General features: G+C 38.7%; 1 protein-coding gene across 4 annotated transcripts in view; it reads right to left on the reverse strand.

The window, feature by feature from the left end:
• Positions 1 to 20,142, reverse strand: part of Shroom4 (shroom family member 4) — a 314,107-nt gene that overhangs the window by 224,493 nt on the left and 69,472 nt on the right. For 3 of the 4 annotated variants that reach the window (XM_029561278.1, XM_029561279.1, XM_029561280.1), the window contains one exon: positions 15,270 to 15,508. The exons of the other annotated variant lie outside the window; for it this stretch is intronic. The gene's annotated coding sequence lies outside the window, so the exon portion shown is untranslated. The remainder of the gene's footprint in view (positions 1 to 15,269; positions 15,509 to 20,142) is intronic. 4 annotated transcript variants of the gene reach the window in all.

The raw sequence follows: 20,142 nt of genomic DNA on the forward strand, positions 1-20,142 counted from the left end.
AAGAAATAACAAAAACCAAAGGAGAAATTAATAAAATAGAAACAAAGAAAACAATACAAAAATCAATGAATCTAAGAATAGGCTTTATTCCAGAGATACAGGGATGGTTCAAGATAAGCAAGTCAATAAACATCATCAATCATATAAATAGACTCAAAGACAAAAACCACATCATCATCTCAATAGATGCAGAGGCTTTTGACAAAATTCAGCACGCATTCATGATAAAAGTCCTAGAGGGAATTGGACAGGACGGAACATACCGCAACATAACAAAGCTATATGCAGCAAACCCACAGCCAAAATCATTCTAAATGGAGGAAAAACTGGAAGAATTCCCATTAAAATCAGGAACCATACAAGGCTGTCAACTATCTCCACTCCTTTGTAATACAGTGCCTGAATCTCATGAGAAAGCAATATAACAAGAGAAGGAAATTAAGTACTAATTGGAAAAGAAGAGATGAAATTATCCCTTTATGCAGACAATATATTATCCCAAAAGTTCCACCAGAAAACTCCTAGAGCTGATGAACACTTTCAGTAAAGTAGCAAGGTACAAAATTAATCTACAAATATCAGTAGCCTTTCTGCATACCAATAACAAGCAACGAGAGAAAGAGTACAGGCAAACCCTCACAGTTACAATAGCTGCCATATATATATATAATCTTGGAAAAAACCTGACCAAAGACATCAAAGATTTCTACAATAAAAATTTTAAATCTTTAAAGAAAGAGATTGAGGAAGACACCAGAAGATGGAAGGACCTCACATGATCATGGATTGGAAGATGTAATATTGTGAAAATGACCGTCCTACCAAAAGCAATATATAGATTTGTAGCCCAGAAACCACTCATTCCTCTGAAAAGCATGAGATACATGGGAGCATAGGGTACCCTGGGAAGGGTGGAGCTTAGCTGTCAGCAGAGCTAACAGTGGGGAGATAGGAAGAGAGAAGCAAAGGGTGCGGTGGCCATTTTTGGAACTCCAGGAGCAAGGCCTGTGACCCAAGAATGGCAAATGGCCGGGGGGGGGGGCAAGAACAGCTGGCGGATGTCCTGCCCATCCCACAGGCTCTGCAGGGCAAAATAAGGCAGACCTTGAGTTGAGAAGGTGCATGGACACGGGGCACAAAAGCAATCGGGAACTGCGGGCCACTGCATGGCATGGCACAGGTGGGGTGAGGGGATTATGAGAACCTGTTTCGTGTAAGTCACGCCCTACCCCAAAATGTCATATAAAATGGTACAAAACCCAAACTAAAAATGTGTTATGTTAGTCTGTGAGCCCTAGGGCCTTGGAAAGCATGCGGAGCCTCCCAAGAAGGGAAAAGGGAAGAAAATTTAGTGTGACAAGATTCAGTACAATCCCAATCAAAATTCCTATGATATACTTCACATAATTAGATAAAAGCATCCTTAAATTTGCAATGAAGCATAAAATACTCCAGATAGCCAAAGCAACCCTGAGCACAAAGAGCAATGCTGGGGGGGATTACTATACCAGATCTCAAAGTATACTACAAAGGTATAGTCATAAAAACAGCATGGTACTGGCACAAAAATAGACACATAGATCAATGGAACATAATTGAAGACGCCAAACTGAGCACACACAATTTCAGCCACCTGATATTTGACAAAGGTGCCAAGAATACACAATAGAAGAAAGACAGCATCTTCAAAAATGGGGCTGGCAGAACTGGATTTCCACCTATAGAAGAATGAAACTAGATATTTATCTTTCACCTGGCACAAAAGTCAAATCCAAATTGATCAAAGACCTCAATATGAAGCTGGAAACCCTGAAACTCTTAGAGGACAATATTGGCAGTAACCTCTAAGACATAGGTGTAGGAAAGGATTTTCTAAATCAGACACCAGTTGCTCAGGAATTAAGGTCAACAATCAACAAGTGGGACCTCATTAAAATTAAAAGCTTCTGCATAGCAAAAGAAACAATCAAGAAAGTGAAGAGAAAATTCACTGAGTGGGGAAAAATCTTCACCAATGAAATGTCTGACAGAGGTTTAACATCCAGAATACATAAAAAACTCAAAAAAGAAAGAAGCAAGAAAGCAAATGACCCAATTAAAAGATGAAGATCTAAACAGAGAGTTCTCAAAGGTAGAAATAAAGATAGCTAAGAAACATGTTAAAAAGTGTTCAAGATCATTGGTAATTAGGGAAATGCAAATTAATAGCACCTTAAGGTTTCACCTTACCCCCAGTCAGACTGGCTAAGAACAAGAGAACAAATGATATCAAATGCTGGCAAGGATGGTTAGAAAGGAGAATGCTCATTCAGTGGTGGTGGAATTGCAAACTCATGCAACCCCAATGGAAAAGAGTGTGGAGAACTCTTAAAAAACTAAAAATGGACCTACCATATGACCCATGTATACTACTTCTTGGCATATAGCCAAAGGACTCATCCTATTGTAGAGACACTTGTACAACCACGTTTGTTGCTGCTGTTTTTACAATAGCTAAGATATGGAAGCAACCTAAGTGCTCCTCAACTGATGAGTGGTTAAAGAAAATGTGGTACATTTACACAATGGAGTTCTATTCAGCAGTAAGGAAAGATGAAATAATGAAATTTTCACGTAAAATGATGGATCTAGAAACTGCTATACTAAGTGAAGTAACACAGACTCAGAGAAACAAAAGACATATGTTCTCCCTCATTTGTGGATCTTAGCATCAAATCCTTTTAAGTGAGTCCATATCCTGACATAACTGCAGGAACCAGGAATATGGAAGGGAACCAAGGAGATAAAGGGAAAAAAGGAATCCGATAGAGAAGAATAGTAGGAGAAAGGTGTTACTAAGGGAGAAATATGTGAAAAGGGGTAGTTAAAGGGGAGAGGGGAAGGAGGGCTATACAAAGAACTATGGGAATAAAGGGGAGAAAGGATGGGAGAAAGCCCCCCCCGAAGCAATACAGTGGTTAAATAAAAATCCCAGTGCCAGAGGTGGTCACCCCCCTATGAGTTGTTGGCCTGAGGCACCCTAGAGGGCCCCAAAACAATAAAGGCCATTGCCAATAATGTTGGTTGTACACCAGAAGAGGATGGAAAAACCCTATTGCCGAAGACACTGCATGATGTGATTGCAGGAGATGGAGAAATCAAGCTTGCACAAAGCTGGAAACTCCCTGCCACTGGTGCCAGAAAGCAATATGCAGATGGCTGGGGGAGAATTGTCTCCTATAATTCTGCTCAGTGACGAACCTGTGTGTTGCACTATCAACATGCCAAACAAGATGGTCCTGCTGGTGCAATAGTGGCATGTCTAGTGTATGTACAATCAGCAAATTTTTGACTGGATATAATGCCTGCTCCTAGGGGTGGAACACACATCTGGTACTGTAGACCAGGCCCACCTCCTGTGGCAGGGGAGAATATAGGCCCCAGTGGGAAGCCCTTGCAATTCTTTTGTTAGTTGGATGTGAGCATCTGCTAAAGCACTGTCCAAGCATCTGTGTTTGCACCCATAGGTTAAGTTATTTTAGCAACCACTGTTCAGATGTTTTTGTTTCTTGCTGCTTGTATTTTTATAGTAGATGGAATCCCAGTGAAATGGGCCAACAGCCCATGGAAAACAGATGGTGCAGAGACCAGAAAGTTCAATGCCTTGCTACAATGGGAGGAAGATCATCCCAAACCTATCACCCCCTCTCAGGATGAAGGACTTTTGCGGAAGAGGTTGGGGGAAAGAATGTAAGAATGTAAGAATGTAAGAAGGGGTGGAGTGTTAACTGGGAGTGTCCTCCGACTACTATTCCAGCAAGCTATAGTCACACCTCTTTTCCAAGCTCATCAAGGAGTCAATAGGGAGTCAGTTACCCACCCCCTGCCCAATCACCTTAGCTGCATGTGGGGGAGGGGCTAAGGATATATAAGCAGAAAACTCCAGGAGGCACTTCTCTCGCCATTTTGTGCAGCTGTTAGGAAGTCACAGAATCTATATTTGAGTGTGGACTTTCCAGTGCAGCTGTAAATTGAAGGGCACCCACTCTTCTGCAAATAAGCCCCTACCCTATGCTCTGTTAGTAAACCCAATAAACTTGTTAGGATTTTCCAATAAAGAAAATTGAAAGTAGCATACATGTAGCACTCATTACTGGCCAATGCTGGCCTAATATCTTACCTCTCAAAGAGTTTATATTCTATAATTGCTTGAATTTACAAAAGACAAAAGAGATAGCAAGACAGTTAACAGAAGTACCAGGGAATGATCTGTTCATCCATAGGTTAAACTTTTCTGTCTTCTGAGATTCCACATCCAAGATGAGGATATGTATTGCTGAGGCTTTTTTAAACTGATCCTTTAAAAGCCCTATTACTACTACTGAGTGGACATTCCTGTTTAGTTTTAGTGGTGTTGGGAAATGAACTATGGTCTTGCACATAGTAGATAAGGACTCTATTAATGAGTTGCACTCTTAGCTTGGATATTGTGGTGTTTTTACCTTTGTTTTTCAAGAAAGGGTCTTGATGGCTATTGCTCAAGTTGGCTCTGGACTTGTGAGTTCCAAAAGCTACCATACTACAGGTTCACATATAGTTGACATTATGGCTATACATAAGTTTTGCCTTTTTTATAGAATATATTTTCAATGAAAGACTATATATATGACCCTGATTAATCTGACATAGAGAATGCATATTTTGAGATCATCTCAAGCCTTGAAAGCCAAAATTAAAGCTGTGAGAATTGGAGATTACGGAGATCAGATCATCCCTACCCCAAGTTACTCCATATTATGTAAAACAATGGCTGTGCTGTGTTTATGAGTGACTCGGTTTTACAAAGCAGCAGTTGATTGACTGCATTTTGAGTACAAATGACTTTATATCTTGTTAGTGCACATAGATACTGTACAGAACAAATGAAGAGGCTTAGATTGATAAATAATTTATGCGTAGGAGTTCAAAATAACAAACTATGAACTTGTTGAACATTGAGAACATATAGCTATATTAAAACATATCAGAAAAACTAGTCCTAAGAACCTATCAAACATATGAGGCCAATGAAGTATGCAATACCCTCACCTGAACCCCATAAAAAGAAAGATACCTCATACTGCAAAGACAACAGTCCCACTGACCTGCTGAGGCAAGAGACTAAGTAAGGACTAACAATCTCAAAGAAGCTCTAAATCTTTTCTTCCTTTCTTCCCCTGAGTAGGTCTTCTTGGCAATCATTCCATCCTGAAGCATGCTTATTCCTTCTCTCTTCTCTCCCTCCCTCTCTCCCTCCTCCCCTCCCTCCTTCCCTCTTAGGCCTCCTCCTTTTACTTTCTCTGAGGCTAGTGAAAATGGTAGATGTGGGGCAAGGACGGGGCTGTCTGAATGCTTTTTTGTTGATCTGACCCCAAAGGACCAGGTTTCAGTCCCCAGGTAGCAAAGTACCAGGGGACAGAGGCATATGGTTGCCTAGCTGTCTGGTTCTGAGTATCAGCAGTGGTACGATGGTATGCTAACCCCAGGTCAGGGTTATATCCAGTCACTAGTTCCACCAAGCACTGCTGCCTCCCTGAACTTTCTTGTACCATCAGCGCCTTGCTTGTCTCTCCCTTTCCATCTTTTTGGTCCTTCTCCCTAACTTTATTCCAGAACTATCTACCACCATTTTGCATCACCATACTCTGTTTATTTCCAGTTCATCAAGTCCTTCCTGCTCATTTACTGTAGACAATCCCATCCCTAAGGGTATGGATTTATTCTCCCAGGTAGCAAGACACTCCCTCAAGCATAAGGTCCAGAGGAAGACTGCTATTTGCACATTTAACCTAGATAGAAATATGGATAGAAGAACAAGAGCTGTTCATATAGGCAATTCTTTTTCTCTGATGAATCTAGCCATTTAAGCCTATTTTGAGCATTTTAGGAGAGAAAATTTATTCTTCTCTAAGGCGGAAAGAAATAAACCCAGAGATGCCTATGGCAGGGGCTTGTAACTCAGGCACAGGGAATTTACTGCAGGATATAGTCAATAGAGAGACAACAGTAGTGATTCACTCAAACCTTAGCTAAGGAAAAGTAAGCCCGAAAGGATTATGGGCTTGAACTATTGTTTCTAGCCCTCTAATTGACTTTGTTTCACTATAAAGTTGATGGAATTTAGAATCATCATTGGAACACATCTCAGCATATATCTGAGGGTGTTTCCAGAAAGGTTTAATACAACAAGGAAGACTCATCCTGACTGTGGGCAGCACTATCCCATGGGTTGGAGTCCCAGTTTGAGTAAAATGTAGAAAGTGAGCTCAGCACAAGCATTTACCTCTTTGCTTCTTAATTGCAGATATAATATGACCAGCTGCCTCATGCTTTAACTGACATGACTTCATAGCCATGACAGACTATATCCTCAAATTGTGGGCCAAACTAAATCATTATTTCCTTAAGCTTTTTTGTCAGATATTTTGTTACATCAATGAAAAAAGTAGTTAATATGGTTCAGTTTAAGTACACATTGTAACATGATAAAATTGTAGACTACTCCAATGCATCAGAGCTTCTTACCTTCTTATCATGATAGAACTGAAGACTGCCCAATCCAGTAGGTCTTGAGGACTTTGCATGTGGGGATCCCACCCAGATGACAAAATTCCTTCCAGGTCTTGTCTTTTCCCTTAGGAAATTCTATTTCCTCCCTATTACAGTGCGTTCTCAAGAATTGCAATAAGTTTGTTCCTGATAATCTAAAGAAAAACAGGCAAATACTTTACGATAACACCATCTGACACCAATGTAGGCTCAGTGACAGAGAGGTTTTGTCAAAGGATGAAAGGACCTGTAAATACTTGGTCCTATTTTCTGTACACCAAAAAGGAAACTGAGGATCTGGGAGGAAGACATGCAAATCCATTGACTGTCTGGGCATCTGCCAGATTAGAATTCAAATTATAAAACTCCAACAGGAATCTATGATATTGGCTGAGGGTAGAGAGAGTCTTCATAGGAATGAAAATTTTTACTAAGAAACTTGTTAACTATGTCAAAACCAGAGAGATTAGTCAGGGAAGTGAGAAAAATTATGCCCTACTTCTCAACAGACTAGTTAAGGCCTTCAAAATATTAACCTCAGCTGCCCCAACTCTACTGCTTATCTCTTGAACAGTGAAAAATTAACCTAAGTATATACAACAAGTTTCATCTCTTGATACTTTTCGCTTCCACTGGGTGTTTCTCACATCTCAAGGAAAACTTTCTACTTTGTTTTTACTAAAGAGTACACTCTGATTTAATGCAATTGTGTCCAATGTTCATAACTGTTTTAATGTAATGGTTTTTATGTGTCATTTTGTTTCAAAAACAGCATGTGAGTGCCAGGGTATGTAGCACACCTTAAGTCTCAGCATTCAGGAGGCAGCGGCAGAGGCGTCTCTGTGAGATTAAGGCCATCCTATTCTACAAAGCGGGTTCCAGACCAGCTCAGGCTACATGGAGACTCTGTTTCAAAAAAGACACGACCCCAAAAACCCGTTTATATTCACACATACTTTAAATTACGTATGTCAGGAATAGAAATTTTAGGGCCAGCAAGGTTGCTCAGCAGGTAAAAGTGCTGTCTATGCAAGCCCGAAGACTGAGTTCAATCCCTCAAATCCACAGTGGAAAGAAGGAACTGACTCCTAAAAGTTTTCCTCTGACCTATATATACACACACACTGAGGCACGTGCATGCCCACATTCTTACATGCACATTATAGACACATACACATAACCATCATCATCATCATCATCACCATCAATAAAACAAAAATGTAAGAATAGTAATTTTAGCATGCAATATGTTTAAAAATGTATTGACTACTTGGTTATTTTCAAGAATTCTCGGGGTATATTGAGTTTTGCCACATACTGTTTTACTTTGCTTGGTTTTTGTTTTCTCTGGCCTCAAACTCACAGAAATCCGCCTGCCTCTGCCTCCCAAGTGCTGGGACTACAGACATGAGCCACCATGCCTGGCTGTGAATATTAACTTTCAAAGACGATTTTTAACTTGAAATGATGACATTAAGGTATAGGAACTACCTGTTAGCTATACTTTCTTCCCTGCCCCTTTGTACTGACTTCTTCTGAAAACAAGTTTTTCAAGGCTCTTATCTTGGTCAATTTGGGACTAAAGGAAAAAAAGAATATGGTAACTTCGAAACCTAACTGTTGCTGCCTCTTCAGCCTGCTTAGAGGCTTACAACAGGTATCTTGAAGTTTACTATGTAGACAGGTAACCCAAAAGAAAGGAGATGAACACAAATTAAGACAAAGATGCCAGATTTTGTTTATCCTGTCTTTAGTTAAAAGGAAAACAAAAATGTTACAAAGACTAACATGTTTTGACTATATTCCAGATATAGCTTACTATGCTTTAATTGGAATATATATGTAATTATAGATACAAAATATATATTTTGGTAAAGAAGATAAAAGTAAAACTGTCACCAAAAACCCTTTTTATGTAAAAGATGGTAGTTTGTCCAAAAGTAAATAATTTTTCCAAAACAGAAATAGAAATAGAAGCAAAAACAAATAAGCTTAAGTGTGTCACTGAAGGTCTGAGAGAGAGAGAGAGAGAGAGAGAGAGAGAGAGAGAGAAAGAAAAAGAGGATTTATAAAAGATAGAACGTAGGGAGATGGGGTGTGTGTTTGTGTGCAATCAGGTATAAAAGGTTAATTTTTTCTAGGAAAATAGAATAAGATTTTTGTTTAAATACTTATTTCACCACTCAATATGCTACAGACATTAGAAAGAAACTGCAAATGGAGGCAATGAGGCCCCAGACATTCCAAGTCCATTTTTTAAATAGTGAATTAATTTTTTTAAGTTGTGTATGAGTGTATTGCTTGCATGTATGTTAGTGCACCTGTGTCGTGCAATGCCTGCAGAGGTCAGAAGAGGGAGTCAGATCCCCTGAAATTGGAGTTGTGGGGACTTTGTTAGTCGCCATGTGGGTGCTGAGAACAAAACCCGGGTGGCCAGTGCTCTTAACCAGTGAGTCACCTCTCCAGGTCCCCAAGTTAACTTTTAACTTTGGCTTTGGGAATTATGAACCACAGAGATAAAATAGAGAGTCTAAAAGACCAGGGGAAATGATTATAGACACAAGAACAAGCACAGCTGGTTGTATCAGTCCTGGGAAACAATACATTTCCCCAGATAAATTGGTACCTGGTACCTTAGAGAAACAACAGGCTGAAGAGATAATGCTTGTCAAAGCTGGGAAAAACCAGTGCACTGGAAAAGAAATACCCTGAATGGGGTTCTAAAAACTATGTATAGAATCTCTTAAATATTAAAATCAATCAGAAAAAAAAACACTACAGAGTTTTTGCCACCCCCACAAAATGGAAGAAACAGTCTAAGAGATGATGCCCCACCCTCTGAAGGGAAGATGGTCCTTCATGTCCAATGATGGCTACTCTTAAAGTGTAAAGCTGCTTGAGTTTTATCAATAAAAGCCCCATTCAATAGGCTACAGATTAACCATTGAAGTGCCTCCAGAAAGTATTGAAAATGTTAATTTTTCTTTCCAATATTGGAGCTTTGATAACCCAGGACTACTTAACCAATAAACCTGTAGTAACGAGTGTTGAGGGAAATGCTGAAAACTCAAAGGAGTTATTGCTAGCTCCAACATTAGCAATTACTTTATATATGGCCTAACAATACGTATAACATTGGGAATCCTCACCTAAAACCTAGAAGACATTCTTACTCCATAACACACAGACAATTGGGATGCTTATGAGCTACAGAAGTTGTAGAAATGCTTTTAATAAGATGAAACTTTTGAAAAATGGATAGTGGAGTCAAAGGAAATTGTTGTTCTAAACAGATCAAAGAAAAATTATTAAGGGACCTTTTGACTCACATTACCTGGGAAAGCAGATACCAACTGTTGTGATAAGGAAAGTTGCATTCTTATAACTTTCTGTTTTCATATATAATCTTTTAAGTTTGGATTATTTTGTAGTTTTGTTTTGTTTCACTTACTGGATAGATACCTTGAAATGTAACCCTAGAATGCTTAGTATTCAGTAATGTTTTAGTGCTCTGTGATGTGTTCACTACCCTGAGATGTTTTATTACTTTGTACTCTGCAATGCTCTCCACTCACTATGTCTCAATGTTGACAAAGATGCAAAACTAATAGAATGAAAAGTTCACCAAATGGTTTAATGAGGTACCTGGTCCAATTAGTCCAAGAAAAGTGTAGATCAAATCTGACAGGTATCTAAACTTCTAATGGTGATACCTGTTTTTATAAATGACAATGACCATTTTAATGATTCCTAGGCCAATTAGCCTGACCTAGATATAAATCAAAAGGCAACAGATGTCCTGACTCCTGCCTAGGATATCTAGTTTGTAAACTAGGATGACCAAGTGAACTCAGAATTTTCCAGAGATAACATGACCCATTAAGAAAAGAAACATAAGGCCCAGGCACCGGTTATAAAACGGTGATGTAAAAATGCCTATTTATGCTGACACCGTTGCCATAGGATCATTTGAGCAGGTTCCCAGGAGCTTGTAGGACTCTGTTTCCATATGGTCATGAACTTCTTCCCTGGCTCTTGCAATCTATCCACCCCCTCTTTCACAATGGTCCTGGAGCCTTGAGTGGGAGAAGTTTAATAAAGGAATCCTGTCCAAGGACCAGCATTCAGCAGACTTTTGATCTCTACACTTTGGCTATTTGTGACCTTTTATGTCTTGGCCCTTGGTTGCATGAGGGAGCTTCATTATTGAGAACTGATTCATTAGTGTCCTCTTCAGTATACCTGTTCTATGTTCCATCAGCCTTAGGTGTAGGGGTTGCATTGTAAATGTGTCACTTAGGCCTGGGCAATTCATAGACAATGTGTGTGACCAGTTGTGGTATTTGGTAATAGCATACACCAATAACAGACAATAACCCAGCATAGAACTGGAAAAATGAACAATAAATCTCAATCTTATCTGAAGGAATGCTGGGAACTGATTGCTGCTGGACAAAGAAGAGCTGATCTTCCTAAACCAAGGGACTCTAGAGAGGTTGACCAGACTTACTGGATGGGCTTGTACTGAGCAACAGCTGGGGACACTGACAACCCAGTGGGCCTGACAGAGATGATCGAGTATATGGGCTCCAGATGGGGGGGGCACTATGGGAGGGTGTCAGTTGGGACAGGGGTATAAAAGTGATTGAGAGTTTTTGAGCTGTTCTGTATAAAATACACAAAAAATGTAATTTAAAAATTTATTTTAAAAAGTACCTATTTGATCCTCATCTAAAGTTACAGAAGGCTATTAGCTGCCATGTGGGTTCTGGGAATCAAGCCTGGGTATCCTTTTAGAGAAGCCAGACTTCTTAACCTCTGAGCCATTGCTCAACCTCCAATCTTAATCTTTTATAAAGCTTTATTTTATTTTTAATTATGTATGTGTGTCTGTATATGTGCACGAGTTTGGGTGCATGTGGAGACCAGAGGCATTTCGTCCTCCTAGAGTTCCTGGCGTTGGAGTTACAGGTACTTGTAAGTCCAATGTGGGTGCTCAGAAATGAACTTGGGTCCTCTGGAAGAGCAGTGTGTGATCTTAACCACTGAGCAATCTCTCCAGCTTGTTAATCTTAAATTTTTATTTATTTATATGTATGAGCATTTTGTCTGCATGTAACTGGGCCCAGAGCTTTTGAGCATGTATGTGTGCAGTGCTTTCAGAGAACTGAAGAGGATGTCAGATCCTCTGGAACTGGAGTTGCAGATACTTGTTAGCCACCATGTGAGTGCTAGAAACTGATCCCAAGTCCTCTGCAATTGCAGTCAGTGCTCTTAACTGCTGATTCATCTCTTCAATCCCTAAAGCCATATTTTATTATCATTTTTCACTATCTGGGACAAGGTGGGTCTGAGCTTCAGGGACTGAAGAGTCCACCACAGTCCAAATGAGTTCCCTCCCACTCTTATCTAGCCTGAGAAAAGTATCAGCAAACATCTAAAGTTGATATTTATGTACCCTAATAATAATAGTTGTAACCATTTGTGCCTTTGGGGGAAAAGGTCTATGAAGTCCACAATGAAAAAAAATTTAAAGGCCTATCTGTTCTGTTTCTATAACTATCTAGGAGGTGGAATTAAGTCACTACCTTTTTTTAGTTATAGAAATGGTTTCTATTGAGGAAGAGAAAGGTACTCCAGAGAATAGGAGTGGACTAGAGCTGAAAAGGGTATGAGGCTCAAAAGCTCTGGGCCCAGTTACATGATCCTTTATAGGCCTTTTGCATTGCACTTTCTTTCCCGGGGAGAGCTCCCAGGCTATTTCTTCCACATGCACTGTTTTATTACATGTAGCTCTTGTAGAACAAGGTTTCCAGTCATTTTGCCAACTGACTTTCATATATTAATCATAATTTAATATTTTTGTTTAGTGTATAAGTGTTTTGTCTGCATGTATGTAGATGCATCATGTGTCTGCAAAATCTGTGGAGGCCAGAAGAGGATGTCAGGCTAGATAAAGGCCTACCTCACTTACACCAGAAGAGCTAGAGAACTGTGGCTGGGGAGATGTCTCAGTTGTTAAGAACACTGGCTGCTCTTGCAGAGGATCCAGGTTTGGTTCCCAGCACCCAGATGGTGGTTAACAACTATCCATAAATCCAGTTCCAGGAGATCTGATGCAGTCTTCTGACCTCCACGGGCACTGCACAACATGGGTGCACTTACATACATAAAAGCAATACACTCATACACATAAAATAAAAACAATCTAATTTTTTTTTAAGTGGAGAACTTATTCTTAAACCTTTGAACTGTTAAAAAGACTTTTCTTCAAAGTAGAGAAAAGGATGTCTTAACTTCTTAAATACAAAGGTAAGTCTATTTACAAAGCTATCTGTAGTTGTAACTTACTTTGTGTTTTGGGCTTTTTCATTATTTTTCTTTTGGCACTGTTAGCATAATATATACTTAATGATCATAACTTCACACCATTTTCCTTTTAATCTACTCCATCACTGTATTTCTTCTTGGAATTGTTCTTTTCTATTCTGCCACATACCCAATTCCATTAGTATGTTTTTTATAAGCCAAGGGAATCTCACAACTAAACTCAATTGTGAAAATTATGAGCAAAGATATATTATAGGACTCAGTGTCCCTCCACAGGCTAACAGCAGCCCAAGGGAGAACACGTCTAATGGTAAAAGAAAAATGCTGGCTTGGCGTCAACAGGTTACAGCACTTCAAAACTAAACTCCTAGTGCTACAGGTATTCCAGCCAATTCCTGTCATGGGGGACCCAGATCCTCCTTACCAACTGACAGATAGAACAGAAAGAGAATTTGTGGTCCCTATTAGGCAGAGACTGCATCCATAAACAGTGTGAAAGTAGTTGTAGAAGAATCATTATCACCCTCCACCTCCACCAAAAGATTTCTGGGATGACACTGAAGGGGATGAATCTGAGGCAGGAAAATAGGGTAAAGAGAACACATGAATAAAAATTTACTTAAACAACAGCATCATTTGAGCCACTATACTTTTTTCTGCCCTCTGGCCTGCTTACTCCTTGAAAGTGTATCTTTTTCTACCAAATTGTCTCAGTTTCTTCTGCAACTACTTCTCTGCTGAATTCCTTGTTCAAAGATACAAGAACTTGGAACACCTCCAGAGATGCTCTTAGAATTTTCATATTAGTTGATATCAAATATCTAGTGCATATGCCAAGGAACTGACAGGTTAAAAATTTCTCAGTGTCCTCTGGCTTCACCTCAACATAGTCTCCACTGCTCAAGTTGGGCCGCTTGAATCTTTGTCCTTCCATTCTTCTGTCTCTTTAGATCTGTTCCACACCTTGACTCTAGGGCTTTGTGGTTAGGCTTTACCCCATGGAAAACTTCCACTGTCTTCCAGTAGTTCTCCAATTGTATTTCTTAATATCCCATTTAACCACTTGCAGTGACTCTCTTTGAATCTGTATCAGTTCTCTCTCTCTAGAATTATACTATTTTTGGAAACAGGATCTCACTGTGTAGCCCTGGCTGCCCTGGAGCTCCCTACATAGACCAAGTTGGCCTTGAAATCACAAAGACCTTCCTGCTTCTGCCTCCACAGTGCTAGGATTAAAGATGTGTGCCACCACAGCCAGTTTTGGAATCATACTTTTAAAATTTTTCATTTATTTTTATTTAATGTGTATAAGTGTATTGCTTGCATGTAGGTAGGTGCATCTGTGCTGCGCAATGCCCTTGGAGGTCAGAAGAGGGCTTCAGATAACCTGGAACTGAAGTTACAGACGGTTGTTAGCAGCCATGTGGGTGCTGGGAATCGAACCCAGGTCCTCTGCAAGAGCAGTCAGTGTTCTTAACCCCTGAGCCATCTCTCTAGCCAATCAGACTTTTTAAAAGACTGCTTTTGAAAGGAAAAGCTGTCTTGATATGGCTCTAAGTCATCTCATATAAAGCATTTTCTTGAGACAATCTCAAATGCTTAAAGCCAAACTTAAAACTGCAAGTTAGAGACTGTAAAGATCAGATATCTGGATCCCCTTTAATCCTTTGGTAGCCATTCTATAACCTAAATATTCTCTCTCTCTCTCTCTCTCTCTCTCTCTCTCACACACACACACACACACACACACACACACACACACATACACACACACACACACACACACACAGTAATATACATGTGTGATCTGAGAGGTCATCTAAGACTGAAGCAATGAAACGTGAATTTATTGTTATTCAACAAATTCTAACACTGGAAAGACACAAATATATCCATGTATTTCTTGCATATTACACTTACAATACAGATAATGGAGTCCATAAGATCATTGCTTAGACTATCATTCATCTTCTGGAACTAAATAAGATACTCTTACTCCAAAGAATTTATTGAAACACCTGGGAATGGGAGATGTGAGGTTATTCAATATCTCCTGGTAACTACAAGTTATCAAACATTGTATTTCTGGGGAATGGGTATAAGAAAAAGTGTTTTTCGCTTGTTATTTTCACAGGGTGGTGAGAGTTCCCTCTCCTTTCAGAAGATCTAAATGTATGACATTACAAAAGAACTTGGGAGTTAATAAATATTCCCTTAATCAATGAACAAACAGTAACACAGAAAATAGGATCGTATAATAGAATACATATGTGACTTATAGTTGAAGAAATGTTTTTATTACTAGATTTTCTTAATACTACCTATGTAGCCCAGGATAACCTCTACAAGCTCTCCAAGCAAATAGGACTCACCACAGTGTTTGTTATGAGCACTTGTCTCAATATTTGGCACACAGTATACAGTCAATAATTTGTAGCTATTCTACTCAGGCAGTGAAGGAGGCTTCTCAAAGCAATATTATTGGCTCATCCCCCAAGTAACATCATTTGTCTTCACAAAACTGCCAACAAGATCTTCAGTTGGGAAAATGATTTACTGTTATTCCCTTGTGGATTTCTGAGAAGAGACTTGATTTGAAGCAGTAGCCAGGCTGGAGAAAGAGAAAATAAAAATCCTGGTGTCAAAGCATTCATCCATTCATTGATTCAATACTTACTTATTGAGTGGCAAAAACTGTTCTAGATAATGGAGATACAACACGAAACAAACCAAGAAAGGATACTTGTCATAGCAGAGTCATCTTTCTAGTAAAAACAAGTCATTAGCTAAGTGTGGTTGCTGGTGCCTATAATCTCTGCTGTTTTGGAAGCAGAAGTTGGAGTGCTACAAGTTTGAGCAGCTAGGTAACAAAGCCATAGATCTGTGTTCAGGTACTTGGCCCAATCATTTGTATTACTTGATATGCAAACCATGATTTCCAGAGAAAGCAGTGACATCTCAGCTGGGTAATTCTAGGTCTTATCTAAAACCTGTAAGGAATATGTTGTTCCAGCAGTCTGCCGCTGGTAACCCCCCGGCAGTTAAGAACTTCTAGTCAATAAGTGCACTCCTTTCCTTAGGCTCAAATCTATGAAAGGGTTTGGAGGTTCCTTCCTCACATCATCCACAGATATTCACTGCCTCCTGGGAGTTGCTCACAAAGATGATTCTAATATCTTTAAGTGTGACAAATGTGCTACAAGTGTTGCACTTATGCCAAACTCTCAGAAGGTGTACAATATGCAAGGAACAACCACTAGAAAACAACACTGCCTTGCTGTTTGCACTGCTATCTTTTTTTTGGACTAAATAATTGACTGTTAGTAAAGGGTTCACACAGGGTAACTTGCCAATTGTGTATTTACTACTGTCATGCTAGTAACTTGAAACTGGCCATGGTACAAGCATATCCACTACAGAAACAACAAGTGCTATAAACAGTGTTAAAGTTGCTTTTCTGGAGAGCTGATTTCCCAGCACATCACTCTTTTTAAAGTTTATTTATTATTTTTATTTTATATGTATCAGTGTTATGCCCTCAAGTGTGTATGTGCACCTGTATCATGCAATGTCCACAGACGTGGCTAGGTATCAAACCAAGAAAAAGGAACCTGAGACCACATACAACCTTCAAAAACATGCTCCCAGTGACCTACTTCTTCCTATTAGACCTCACCACCTAAAGTTTCCACCTAAATAATACCACAGCTGGAGAAAAAGCATTCAATACATAAGTGTAAGGGGGTAGTTCATATTCAAACAATAACAGTCCATATCTGGCCCCCAAGGGCTCATAATGCAAAATTCATTTAGACCAACTGCAATCATTACCAACATCTTAGTTCCAGCATTGTTCAAAACTGCAGGGCTGAGGAGGGGAGGAGCGGAGAGATGGCTCAGCTGTTAAGAGCACTTGCTGCTCTTGCAGAGGACCCGGGTTTAGGTCCCAGAACCCTCATGGCAGATAACAACTGTAACTCCAGTTTCAAGGGATCCAGTGCCCTGTTCTGGCCTCCATGGGTATTGCATACACATGGTGCACTTACATACCCACAAAGAAAACACTCATAGACATAATATAAAAATAAATAAAAAATTTTTTAAACTCCAAGTCGAAAGTCTCTTCTGACACTTGAGGCAAGAACTCAGCTGGGAGCTCCCAACCTAAATCTCAGAGAGTAAACATTCCCATTCCAAACTGGAGGAATATGAGAATGCAAGGACTAGACCACTGCAAGAAAAAAATCATCAGAATATTAAATCTTGTAGCTCTATGTCTAACACCTGGAACATATATTTTTGTGATCTACATTCCAATGAATTTGGAAAGCCCCAGCCCTATGAATTTGCTAGTTGTAGTCGACTCTTATAAGCTGCCTCTGCCCACTGCCAGTACATTTTTCCTCAGCAGATGTTCCATGTCTTTGGCATCTCAAACTTCCTTGGATCTTCACTAAAGCATAGGCTTCATTCTCATAGCTTTGATGTGCTACCCACACACATGATATCACATTCTACTACCAGCTTGAGGAGTGCTGGGCATATTTCCATGATGGTCGTCGTGGCTCCTGAGTATGGTTGACCCTGGGTTAACAATTCTGTGGGTGGCTCTGTGCAAGCAGGGAACCCAGGATCTCTTTTCTCAAAAAAGTCTTTCAAATGAGTTAAAAACCTTTAAATACTTTATGGAGATGGAGAGTCCTGACAATTTGTGAGATACCCTCAAGATATATTTCTTGTGCTATAGATGCAAAATAGTTGTCTTCTGCTTAATTAGTCTAATATAAATAGCTACAACTTTCTTGTTAGCCATTTTAAACCACCTCTTTTATGGCCAATCTGCATATTTCCAAATCTTTTCATTCTTTTATTCTCCAGATTCTCAATATAAACTGACTAAAAATAGCAAGCAATAATTATGCTACAGCTGAATGCTGGGCTGTTTTCACCAGCCTGTCAAGTTCAGCCTTACAATAAATAAGTCTCAGGATAAGAACAAAATGTAAACAAGTTCTTTGGTAGAGTGTAACATGGATGACTTTTATCATAACTCCTAATAGTACTCATTTTCCCATTTGAAACCTCATGAGCACAGCCTTCACTGTGAATAATCCTATTGGCACTCTGATTACTTGAGCGCCCACCAGAACACCCAATTAAGCTCTACTTAGAGCATATTAGTCTTTCTTTGGTCTGCATCTCTAAACTTTTCCAAATTCCCTTCACAAACCAATTCCAAAGGCTTCTAACAAAGTGATGAGGTAAGTACAGCCAGAATCTCACACCTGGCAACAAATTACTGTATTAGTTAATATATATTAACTGTGATAATAGACTTGACATAACAAATTAAAGGAGGGAAGACTTATTTGGCTTACAGTTTCAGAGGCTTCAATTGATGCCACTGATTCTGGGCCCATGGTTAAGGGAGAACATTACAGAAATCGGAGCATTTAGCAGAAGCTACTTATCTCAAGGCATACAATAAGCAGACAGAAAGGGATCATGAAGTACACATAACCTTCAAAGGCTTATGCGAGTTATCTACCTCACCTAGCTGTGTTATACATTCTTGAAATTTCCAACACCCTCCAAAATAGTTCACCAGTGGAGGATCAAGCATTCAACACACATGGGGAGACATTTCAGAGTCATATAACATATTAACTCTGTGTGTAACATTTTGAAGAGCTACCGTCTTCCAAGGAATTGAACCATTTTGTTCTTCCACCAGCAATTTATGAAAGAATCCCAATATTTCACATCCTCAGCAACACTTATTTTAGTCCTTTTTAAATTAAATCCTTCTAATATGTGAAAAATGTTGTAATAATAGTTCCAATTCCCATTTTCTTAATAGCTAATGATACTGGATATCTAATCGTGTGCTTATTGGATATTTATATATGTTGTTTGAAGAAATGCCTATTCAAATTTTAAAGCAAGATTTGACATTTTAAGCCATGAGATGTCTTTACATTTTCTAAATATATATTTTATAAGATATGTGATTTATAAAGATAGGTTTTCAGTTTTTGTAGTGACATTTAACTTTGTTGATAATATCTTCCCACATGGCGGCTACAAACCATCCTTAACTGCAGTTCCAGGGGAATCCGAAGCCCTCTTCTGACCTCTACAGCACTGCGCGACACGGGTGCACTCACATACATGCATGCAGTACACTCATACACATAAAAATAAAAATAATAAATGAAATATTTTTAAAGTAATTTTTAAATTTTAAGTTCAATTTATCATGTCCTTCTCTAAGTTCTTTTACTTGGTTAAACTCAGTTAAATTGATATGAGAGATTATATCTAGAATCTCAACTAACCCTTACTCTATGTCTTTCCTTATGCCAGAAGTACACTGATTTGCCTACTTTGCATTTGTCAGAAATTTTGAAATGGTCAAGTAAAGGTTTTCCAAGTTTTCGATTTTTCCATGTTGTTTTGGTTCTTCTAGGTCCCTTCAATTTCTACAACTTCAAGTTTCTGCAAATAAAACCATCTCGGACTCTAATAGTAGCTATGCTGAATCTAAAGATTCATTTGGGTAATATTACCATTTTAATAATATGAAGTAATGAATGTTGCATATGTATCTGATTGTCTTCTTGCTATTCTTTCACTAATGCTTTATAGTTTTCAGTGTAGAATTCTGAAACTTTTGTCAAATGTATTCCAAATTACCTACTTTTGGTGTTATTCTTGATTACATTTTCCTATTTCTCATCATTACTGGCAAGAAATGCAATAGATTATGTTGATGTATCCTACAAACATGAAAACTGAATTCCAATATTTTTCTGTGGATTCCTTATGTTTTTCTATATACAAGAACATGCCATCTATGAATAATGACAAGTTAATGTTTTCTTATGTAACTGCCATGGGCAGAACTTCTAGTAAATAAAACTTGTAAGTAAAGGCATCTTATTCTACTCTTAAAGAGAGAATAATTTAAGTCTTTTTTCTATGAATTATTTTATCAATTGTAAGCTTTTAGGATGTCTTTTCATACGCTTAAAGATGTTGACGTTTTTTCTTAATTTGTTGAGAATTTCATCACAAATAAGCATTGAATTAAAAAAAATCTTTCTTACACACATGGGTGCACTTACATACATGCAGTCAAAACACTCATACACATAAAATAAAAAATAATTAAAATTTAAAAACCAAAAAATAACATTTCTACATTTATGGAATTGGGCATTTTTTTTCTTTTTAGAATATTTT

The sequence above is a fragment of the Nannospalax galili genome, unplaced genomic scaffold (genome assembly GCF_000622305.1).
Source record: "Nannospalax galili isolate Female #2095 unplaced genomic scaffold, S.galili_v1.0 scaffold1534, whole genome shotgun sequence".
NCBI classification, from domain to species: Eukaryota; Metazoa; Chordata; class Mammalia; order Rodentia; family Spalacidae; genus Nannospalax; species Nannospalax galili.